We start from the raw sequence: 10,657 nt of genomic DNA on the forward strand, positions 1-10,657 counted from the left end.
AATTCGATAGTAGGAAAAGGAAGAGAAGGAAAAGTTGTAGGTGAATATAGAATGGGGGGTAGGGAATGAAAGTGGAAGCTGCCTGGTAAAATTTTGCACAGAGCTTTACTTAATCGTAGCTAACGCTTGGTTTGAAAATCATGAAAGAAGACTGTATACGTGGAAGAGTGTAAGACATTTCCAAGGCCAGATGTAGATTCTGACCACAATCTATTGGTTATGGACTAAAGCTGCAGAAACTGCAAAAAGGTGGGAATTTAAGGAGATGCAATGTGTACGAACAGAAAGAACCAGAGGTGATAAAGACTTTCAGGGAGATCATTAGGGAACGATTGAGAGGAATGGGCGAAAGAAACACAGTAGAAGAAGAATGGGTAGCTTTGAGAGATGAAATAGTAAAGGCAGCACAGGATCAAGTAGGTAAAAAGACGAGGGCTAGTAGAAATTCTTGGGTAACAGAACATATATTGAATTTAACTGATGAAAGGAGAAAATAAAAAAAATTAGTAAATGAAGCAGGCGAAAAGGAATACAAACGTCTCTAAAATGACACCGACAGGAAGTGCAAAATGGCTAAGTTGGGATGGCTAGAGGACAAATAAGGATGTAGAGGCATATATCACTAGGGTTAAGATAGGTACTGCCTACACGAAAATTAATGAGACCTTTGGAGAAAAGAGAACCACTTGTATGAATATCAAGTGCTCAGATGGAAAGCCAGTTCTAAGCAAAAAAGGGAAAGCAGAAAGGTGGAAGGAGTGTATAGAGCGTCTGTACAAGGGCGTTGTACTTGAGGACAATGTTATGGAAATGGAATAGGATGTAAATGAAGATGAAATGGGAGATATGATACTGCACGAAGAGTTTGACAGAGCACTGACAAACCTAAGTTGAAACAAAGCCCCGGGAGTAGACAACATGAGCAAGGTGTATAAGACAGGCGAAATACCCTCAGACTTCAAGAAAAATATAATAATTCGAATCCCAAAGGAAGTAGGTGTTGACAGACAAAATTACTGAACTATCAGTTTAATAAGTCACGGCTGCAAAATACTAACGCGAATTCTTTACAGACGAATGGAATAACTGATAGAAGCCGACCTCGGGGAAGATCAGTTTGGATTCCGTAGAAATGTTGGAACACGTGAGGCAATAGTGACCCTACGACATGTCTGAGAAGAAAGATTCAGGAAAGGCAAACCTACGTTTCTAGGATTCGTAGACTTAGAGAAAGTTTTGACAATGTTGACGGGAATACTCTCTTTCAAATTCTGAAGGTGGCAGGGGTAAAATACAGGGAACGAAAGGCTATTTACAATTTGTACAGAAATCAGATGTCAGTTCTAAGAGTCGAGGGTCATGAAAGGGAAGCAGCGGTTGGGAAGGGAGTAAGACAGGGTTGTAGCCTCTCCCCGACGTTATTCAATCTGTATATTGAGCAAGCAGTAAAGGAAAAAAAAGAAAAATTCGGAGTAGGTATTAAAATCCATGGAGAAGAAATAAACACTTTGAGGTTTACCGATGACATTGTAATAATGTCAGAGACAGCAAAGGTCCTGGCAGAGCAGTTGAACGGAATGGACAGTGTCTTGAAAGGAGGATATAAGATGAACATCAACAAAAGCAAAACGAGGATAATGGAATGTAATCAAATTAAGTCGGGTGATGCTGAGGGAATTAGATTAGGAAATGAGACACTTAAAGTAGTAAAGGAGTTTTGCTATTTGGGAAGCAAAATAACTGATGAGGGTCGAAGTAGAGAGGATATAAAATGTAGAGTGGCAATGGCAAGGAAAGCGTTTCCGAAGAATAGAAATTTTTTAATATCGAGTATTGATCTAAGTGTCAGGAAGTCTTTTCTTAAAGTATTCCTGTGGAGTGTAACAATGTATGGATGTGAGTGATGGACGATAAATAGTTTAGACAAGGAGAGAATAGAAGCTTTTCGAAAAGTGGTGCTACAGAAGAATGCTGAAGATAAGATGGGTAGATCACATAACTAATTAGGAGGAACTTCAAAAATGGTTCAAATGGCTCTGAGCACTATGGAACTTAACATCTGAGGTAATCAGTCCCCTAGAACGTGAAACCACTTAAACATAACTAACCTAACGACATGACACACATCCATGCCCGATTCAGGATTCGAACTTGCGACCATAGCGGTCGCACAGCTCCAGACTGAAGCACCTAGAACCGCTCGGTCAGTCCGGCCGTGTAGGAGGTACTGAATAGAATTGGGGAGAAGAGGGATTTGTGGCACAACTTGACTAGAAGAAGGGGCCGGTCGGTAGGACTTGTTCTGAGACATCAAGGGATCACCAATTTAGTACTGGAGGGCAGCGTGGAGGCTAAAAATCGTAGAGGGAGACCAAGAGATGAATACACTAAGCAGATTCAGAAGAATGTAGGTTGCAGCAGTTACTCGGAGATGAAGAAGCTTGCGCAGGGTAGAGTAGCATGGAGGGACTGAAGACGATGAAAACAGCATTGTAATTTTTCAAAACTTATGTTGACATACAACCTAATTTTGTGAAAAAATTAATTATTTCATTGACTTTTGTATATGGAAGACATTTAAAATACTGAATTCCGATGTGGACACCCTGTACTTTCACTTTAACCTCCAGACACACAATGAAATATTCCATTATTACATAATTACAGCAGTGGCCTCCGTGGGGCCTCCTATAAATTTGGTTTGGAGTGGTTCGAGTAAAGAGTCACCCACCCCGTTGTTTGTGAATATACGTGTGCGTCCCATTTTGTGAGACCATTTATATAGTTCGCAGCAGGCGTGTGGCTGTCGGTGGTACTGCGGGTCGTGCTGTTCCCAGAGGCTGCCGCGGCCTGGGGAATGTACCTGCCACCTGCCACCCGCCACATCTCCCTGGAACGGCCTGCGCTACACCTCACCGGGCAACTCACCAATTAAGCGGCAGCCGTGCTCCGCATTTCGCTGCGCGGCTGCCGGACCACCTACGTGATGACACGCGGCCACTGCCGCAGCCAGCTGCTGTGGCACTTCACGTTCCGTGTGTCCGCCACTGAGCGTGCTTCGTAACCTCCTCCATTTTCACTAGGCAGGATTTTATCGCCGGCTCTTACTGATGCATTTAGGGATATGACTATTCTACAACGAGTGGAGAGTCAAATTACTGCTCGAGTTGTAAAGTTTTTTTATTTTTCTGTGTTTAGACGACGAACGGTTTCGGGGTATCACACGACCATCATCAAGTGTGATACTGAAAATAAACAAGAGAGTCTAACAACTCTACCACAACAAAGGTCAAAAATTAATTATGATTGTAGTGTTGCTCACGCTGCTAAATATTGCATTTTCGGGCAGCAACAAAGTTATATTATGTGGCAGGTGTCATTAGAGCACAGTTAATAAAGTCATTTCTTGAAATAATAGATAAACTAGGCACTGATCTTTTCGTGTTTCCCACGCTGGTCTCGTTGTGAACTCGTGGCTCAATCGTCGAAAATCTAGGTAGTGGTGACCCCAAGCTCGGGTGCAAAGAGGCCTAGATGTTATTATGCGATATTCAAAAGTTTTACAGATGTGTTTCATAAACCATTCTTGAAGATTAAACTTTTGCAAGTTAGGACAATGGCGATGTAAAAAAGTAATCAGCACTCCGAATTTAAGTTACACTTGTTCTTTATTACTTTTGTTGCAATATCACGTAACTCGTTCCAGAACATCACTTCACGAAATAAAACATACTTGAAAATATCTTCCTCACTGTTAAAGTTCACATTTCATAAACTGACTAGAAATTGCGTCTTTTTAACATGTCGACCAAAACTTGACTCTCTAATGACCGCTTACGCGCCCAAAAATCAGAGTTACAAGTACGTCAATGATCATAGTGACAAAAGAAAGAATACTCATTGCAATATACACTCCTGGAAATGGAAAAAAGAACACATTGACAACGGTGTGTCAGACACACCATACTTGCTCCGGACACTGCGAGAGGGCTGTACAAGCAATGATCACACGCACAGCACAGCGGACACACCAGGAACCGCGGTGTTGGCCGTCGAATGGCGCTAGCTGCGCAGCATTTGTGCACCGCCGCCGTCAGTGTCAGCCAGTTTGCCGTGGCATACGGAGCTCCATCGCAGTCTTTAACACTGGTAGCATGCCGCGACAGCGTGGACGTGAACCGTATGTGCAGTTGACGGACTTTGAGCGAGGGCGTATAGTGGGCATGCGGGAGGCCGGGTGGACGTACCGCCGAATTGCTCAACACGTGGGGCGTGAGGTCTCCACAGTACATCGATGTTGTCGCCAGTGGTCGGCGGAAGGTGCACGTGCCCGTCGACCTGGGACCGGACCGCAGCGACGCACGGATGCACGCCAAGACCGTAGGATCCTACGCAGTGCCGTAGGGGACCGCACCGCCACTTCCCAGCAAATTAGGGACACTGTTGCTCCTGGAGTATCGGCGAGGACCATTCGCAACCGTCTCCATGAAGCTGGGCTACGGTCCCGCACACCGTTAGGCCGTCTTCCGCTCACGCCCCAACATCGCGCAGCCCGCCTCCAGTGGTGTCGCGACAGGCGTGAATGGAGGGACGAATGGAGACGTGTCGTCTTCAGCGATGAGAGTCGCTTCTGCCTTGGTGCCAATGATGGTCGTATGCGTGTTTGGCGCCGTGCAGGTGAGCGCCACAATCAGGACTGCATACGACCGAGGCACACAGGGCCAACACCCGGCATCATGGTGTGGGGGAGCGATCTCCTACACTGGCCGTACACCACTGGGGATCGTCGAGGGGACACTGAATAGTGCACGGTACATCCAAACCGTCATCGAACCCATCGTCCTACCATTCCTAGACCGGCAAGGGAACTTGCTGTTCCAACAGGACAATGCACGTCCGCATGTATCCCGTGCCACCCAACGTGCTCTAGAAGGTGTAAGTCAACCACCCTGGCCAGCCAGATCTCCGGATCTGTCCCCCATTGAGCATGTTTGGGACTGGATGAAGCGTCGTCTCACGCGGTCTGCACGTCCAGCACGAACGCTGGTCCAACTGAGGCGCCAGGTGGAAATGGCATGGCAAGCCGTTCCACAGGACTACATCCAGCATCTCTACGATCGTCTCCATGGGAGAATAGCAGCCTGCATTGCTGCGAAAGGTGGATATACACTGTACTAGTGCCGACATTGTGCATGCTCTGTTGCCTGTGTCTATGTGCCTGTGGTTCTGTCAGTGTGATCATGTGATGTATCTGACCCCAGGAATGTGTCAATAAAGTTTCCCCATCCTGGGACAATGAATTCACGGTGTTCTTATTTCAATTTCCAGGAGTGTATACATATCGACGTATCGAAGTACCTCTACATTAATGAAATCAAATCTGAATGTTGCCACAGAAATATGTTAACTATTTCACAGAAACACAGTAGAATATTGCTGGTATCGAAAGGTTGAGGTGAGGTGCCGTAATGGTTACGTAATTCAAGTACCATTACAAGACCAAAGCCAATAATAATTTTTACACGCAGTAGTACACGTGAGAAAACGAAAAAGAAGTACTATATACCATTTTAGAAAACAACTGTCGGGCTAGGTGCGGTAAAACATCAAATCAGTGCGAAAGCGGCACCAGACAGTCATCATACGACTGCCTGCGTAAAGAAGTATGGAATGAGCACCACGACACTTCCATTTTGTGCTGCGACCTCGAGCGCGACGATCGAGATTATAAGACGCGATGCACCAGCAGCCAATGCACTGCATGGAGGAGCGTACACGAAGAAGGAAGTAAGCTGGTAAACCAGATTGGCAGAAGCACTGGCATCTGTTGACGGGAAGAGTAACGCGGGACCAACTAGCCCAGCCATTCACAATTTGAATAAGTAATTTATATCCAAAAGGAGAATACATTAAAAAAAAAAAAACGTTACATGAAAAGCGTTAAGACTACATTGTGAATGGGAAAGGAATATATTGTAACCGGAACAGTACAAAAGTGAGACGTGCTACGCCATGAACATCATGACTGAACGCTTTTTATTTATAGATTTACTAGCAAAGAAACCCGGCGTTGTCGAGGTATTTGTTTATGCCCTTCCGTCTACCCAGGGCCACGGAGGGTCTGACCTTTTGCTTAATGTTTATGACGCCATGTTTCCTGAACTATGTGTCGTACAATGATATAGTTTTGTAGGTGTATCCAGTGCCAAATGTGGATACCGTCTCCTAAAATTATTGCGAACAGAATTAGTAGCGAAGAAGCAATATATTTAAACGTCATGCACGATGCGGCAATTTTTCGCGCGTCTCATTGTTTATGATGTGACTCTCTTGAGACGAGATACTGCCGGTAGTAAAGCTGGGAGGACGGGGCGTGAGTCGTGCTTGGGTAGCTCAGTTGGTAGAGCACTTGCCCGCGAAAGGCAAAGGTCCCCAGTTGGAGTCTCGGTCCGGAACACAGTTTTAATCTGCCAGGAAGTTTCACTCTCTTGAACTATGTTTCGCGTAATGATATAACTTTACGCTTACATTCAGTGGTACAGGCGCATATTGTCTGTGAATTACGTCGTTAATGCAGTAAGTAGCGGAGAAGTAATAAATCATAATGCCTTGCCTCTTGCTGTACTTTTACTGCACCAACAGCGGAAAAAAAAGCGATAAACATGTTTGCTTTCATCATTTTGCAGGGATTATTAGTAAGAAAAAATTTGGCACGGGTTTGCAATTACCTGTAAAGTTCGTTCCAAGTCGCTTAAGCGGTTCCCCAAATGAACTAACTGGGACTGTATACGAGACATTTGCCTATGTGTTGGCTGGCTATCCCCTAAAAGGGCAAGTTTCCGGTCTATCTCATCAACGACGCTCGAAAAAAATTGCAAGGCGTCACCTACCTCACCAATCATACCCGCCGTGAAGGATATCACCGGCCGCTGTGGCCGAGCGGTTCTAGGCGCTTCGGTCTGGAACCGCGCGACGGCTACGGTCACAGGTACGAATCCTGCCTCGGGCATGGATGTGTGTGATGTCCTTAGGTTAGTTAGGTTTAAGTAGTTCTAAGTTCTAGGGGACTTCTGACCTCAGATGTTGAGTCCCATAGTGATCAGAGCCATTTGAACCATTTTTGATGGTGCGGTACACACGCTCTATCGGGCCTTGTGTCTCTACGATCTGTCCTGCAGCGACCACGACTCGCGCCACCACATCTTCTTCTGCCTGTACAAGAGTGTTCCTATAACACTCACAGACACGTGACTCAGTCTCGAACAAGGTCAGAGAGGTAGGATAAACGTCAAATGATATCAGCCAATCCGACATAAGCAACTCCCTCCACGACTGCCTTGTTGCCTACCTACTCAGCCAACACGTTTCCAAAGGGCTGTAGTACGATTCCAGGCATCACTTCCAATTCAAAAAAAATGTTTACGTACTCCCCTTTACAAGTCCTGGAAGTTTGTAAGAGGGATTTTAGAGCGCCCTGTACTACTTTGTAAAAGAAATAATAATAAAAGAATATGTGTTTCGAATAACATAAACCCGAACAGAACAGTATTGTCTATTCGTTCTTCAGTTCTGGTATTATAATTGTTGCTGAGATACATGGTACATTTCTGGGTGTGTGTATTACATATTTCATGCTACCAAAGAACACCTATGAGATATGATGAAAAGATTACAGAAGAGATGAAAAAAAATGAAGATGATTTAAGCTGATGCGCGAAAACGTTACGAGCATTGTAAACGGTGGGACTGTAAGGCACCTGGTTGCGCAAAGTGAACGTGACGTGGTAAGGGTGGTACATATGCGGAGTATAGTCATTCTAGCGACGAGACAGGCAGCAAGTGGAGAAATCTACTGGCGGAAGCGGCTCTGACAGGGGACAAATTGTTAGCGCTGGTTGCCTGCCAACGAGAATCTCAAAAACGTGAGCTTCTATGGAAGCGGCTGTAAGACAATGAAACCACGATTAGATGACAAGGTGTCGGACAAACACGCCTTAGCACGAAAGTGGAGGTCGAAAGCTCACCCGCTCTTCTGTAGAACATGATGGGCAGCGATCTGCTGCACATCTGACGACTGAGTACAATGCTGGTGCCGGCATGAGTGTCTAGGACCACGTCATACTGAATATGTGCCACCACATTAGACAGACCCTACGTATGAAACTTCCTGGCGGATTAAAACTGTGTGCCGGACCGAGACTGGAACTCAGGACCTTTGCCTTCTGCAGGGCAAGTCCTCTAGCAACTGACCTCCACAAGCACGACTCACGACCCGTCCTCACAGCTTTAATTCTGCCAATGCCTCGTCTCCTACCTTCCAAACTTCGCAGAATCTCTCCTGCATACCTTGCAGAACTAGCACTCCTAGAAGAAAGGATACTGCGGAGACATGGCTTAGCCACAGGCTGGGGGGTGTTTCCAGAATGAGATTTTCACTCTGCAGTGGAGTGTGCCCTGATATGAAACTTCCTGGTAGAGCACTTGCCCGCGGAAGGCAAAGGTCCCGAGTTCGAGTCTCGGTCCGGCACACAGTTTTAATCTGCCAGGAAGTTTCATATCAGCGCACACTCCGCTGCAGAGTGAAAATCTCATTCTAGACCCTACGTGTTTGCATGCCGACGGAACGACATCATCAGTTACGACGACAGTGTGTACGAGAACGTAGAGATGAATATCAAGAGCTCAGATGGCAACCCAGCTCTAAGCAAAGAAGGGAAGGCAGAAAGGTGGAGAGTTTATACAAGGGCGATGTACTTGAGGACAATATTATGGAAATGGAAGAGAATGTAGATGAAGACGAAATGGGAGATAACATACTGCGAGAAGAGTTTGACAGAGCACTGAATGATCTGCGTCGAAACAAGGCCCCGGGAGTAGACAACATTCCATTAGAACTACTGATGGCCTCGGGAGAGCCAGTCATGACAAAACTCTACCATCTGGTGAGCACGATGTATGAGACAGGCTAAATACCCTCAGACTTCAAGAAGAATATAATAATTCCAATCCCAAAGAAAGCAGGTGTTGACAGATGTGAAAATTACCGAACTATCAGTTTAATAAGTCACAGCTGCAAAATACTAACGCGAATTCTTTACAGACGAATGGAAAAACTGGTAGAAGCCGACCTCGGGGAAGATCAGTTTGGATTCCGTAGAAATGTTGGAACACGTGAGGCAATACTGACCTTACGACTTATCTTAGAAGAAAGATTAAGAAAAGGCAAACCTACGTTTCTAGCATTTGTAAACTTAGAGAAAGCTTTTGACAATGTTAACTGGAATACTCTCTTTCAAATTCTGAAGGTGGCAGGGGTAAATACAGGGAGCGAAAGGCTATTTACAGTTTGTACAGAAACCAGATGGCAGTTATAAGAGTCGAGGGGCATGAAAGGGAAGCAGTGGTTGGGAAAGGAGTGAGACAGGGTTGTAACCTCTCCCCGATGTTATTCAATCTGTATACTGAGCAAGCAGTAAAGGAAACAAAAGAAAAATTCGGAGTAGGTATTAAAATTCATGGACAAGAAGTAAAAACTTTGAGGTTCGCCGATGACATTGTAATTCTGTCAGAGACAGCAAAGGACTTGGAAGAGCTGTTGAACGGAATGGACCGTGTCTTGAAAGGAGGATATAAGATGAACATCAACAAAAGCAAAACGAGGATAATGGAATGTAGTCGAATTAAGTCGGGTGATGCTGAGGGAATTAGATTAGGAAATGAGACACTTAAAGTAGTAAAGGAGTTTTGCTATTTAGGGAGTAAAATAACTGATGATGGTCGAAGTAGAGAGGATATAAAATGTAGACTGGCAATGGCAAGGAAATCGTTTCTGAAGAAGAGAAATTTGTTAACATCGAGTATATATTTAAGTGTCAGGAAGTCGTTTCTGAAAGTATTTGTATGGAGGGTAGCCATTTATGGAAGTGAAACGTGCACGATAAATAGCTTAGACAAGAAGAGAATAGAAGCTTTCAAAATGTGGTGCTACAGAAGAATGCTGAAGATAAGGTGGGTAGATCACGTAACTAATGAGGAGGTATTGAATAGGATTGGGGAGAAGAGAAGTTTGTGGCACAACTTGACTAGAAGAAGGGATCGGTTGGTAGGACATGTTTTGAGGCATCAAGGGATCACAAATTTAGCATTGGAGGGCACCGTGGAGGGTAAAAATCGTAGAGGGAGACCAAGAGATGAATACACTAAGCAGATTCAGAAGGATGTAGGTTGCAGTAGGTACTGGGAGATGAAGAAGCTTGCACAGGATAGAGTAGCATGGAGAGCTGCATCAAACCATTCTCAGGACTGAAGACCACAACAACAACAACGTGCCGTGTATCAGTGGGAAAGTGTTGCCCCCTCTGATGAATTACGTTAAAGTTATACACTGGTGTGTAAAATAAAATGACGTAAGTAACTTTGGCATGACGTAACAATGCCATGTAACATAGTTATATTAAACTTCGATAATATATAGAAAGAATTGCTACAGTATAGTACAGAATGTAACTGAAAGAAGTAAGCAATGAAATGAACAGAAACGACATTTATTCAAAGGTGACAATTACACTGAAGACACTGCAATTCATTAAGGCCTCATGGACATTAAAAAAGGCGTGGCACGACCCTTAGTTTGGTGTGCGATCACTACAGACAGCAG

The sequence above is a fragment of the Schistocerca piceifrons genome, chromosome 3 (assembly GCF_021461385.2).
Source record: "Schistocerca piceifrons isolate TAMUIC-IGC-003096 chromosome 3, iqSchPice1.1, whole genome shotgun sequence".
Taxonomy (NCBI): Eukaryota; Metazoa; Arthropoda; class Insecta; order Orthoptera; family Acrididae; genus Schistocerca; species Schistocerca piceifrons.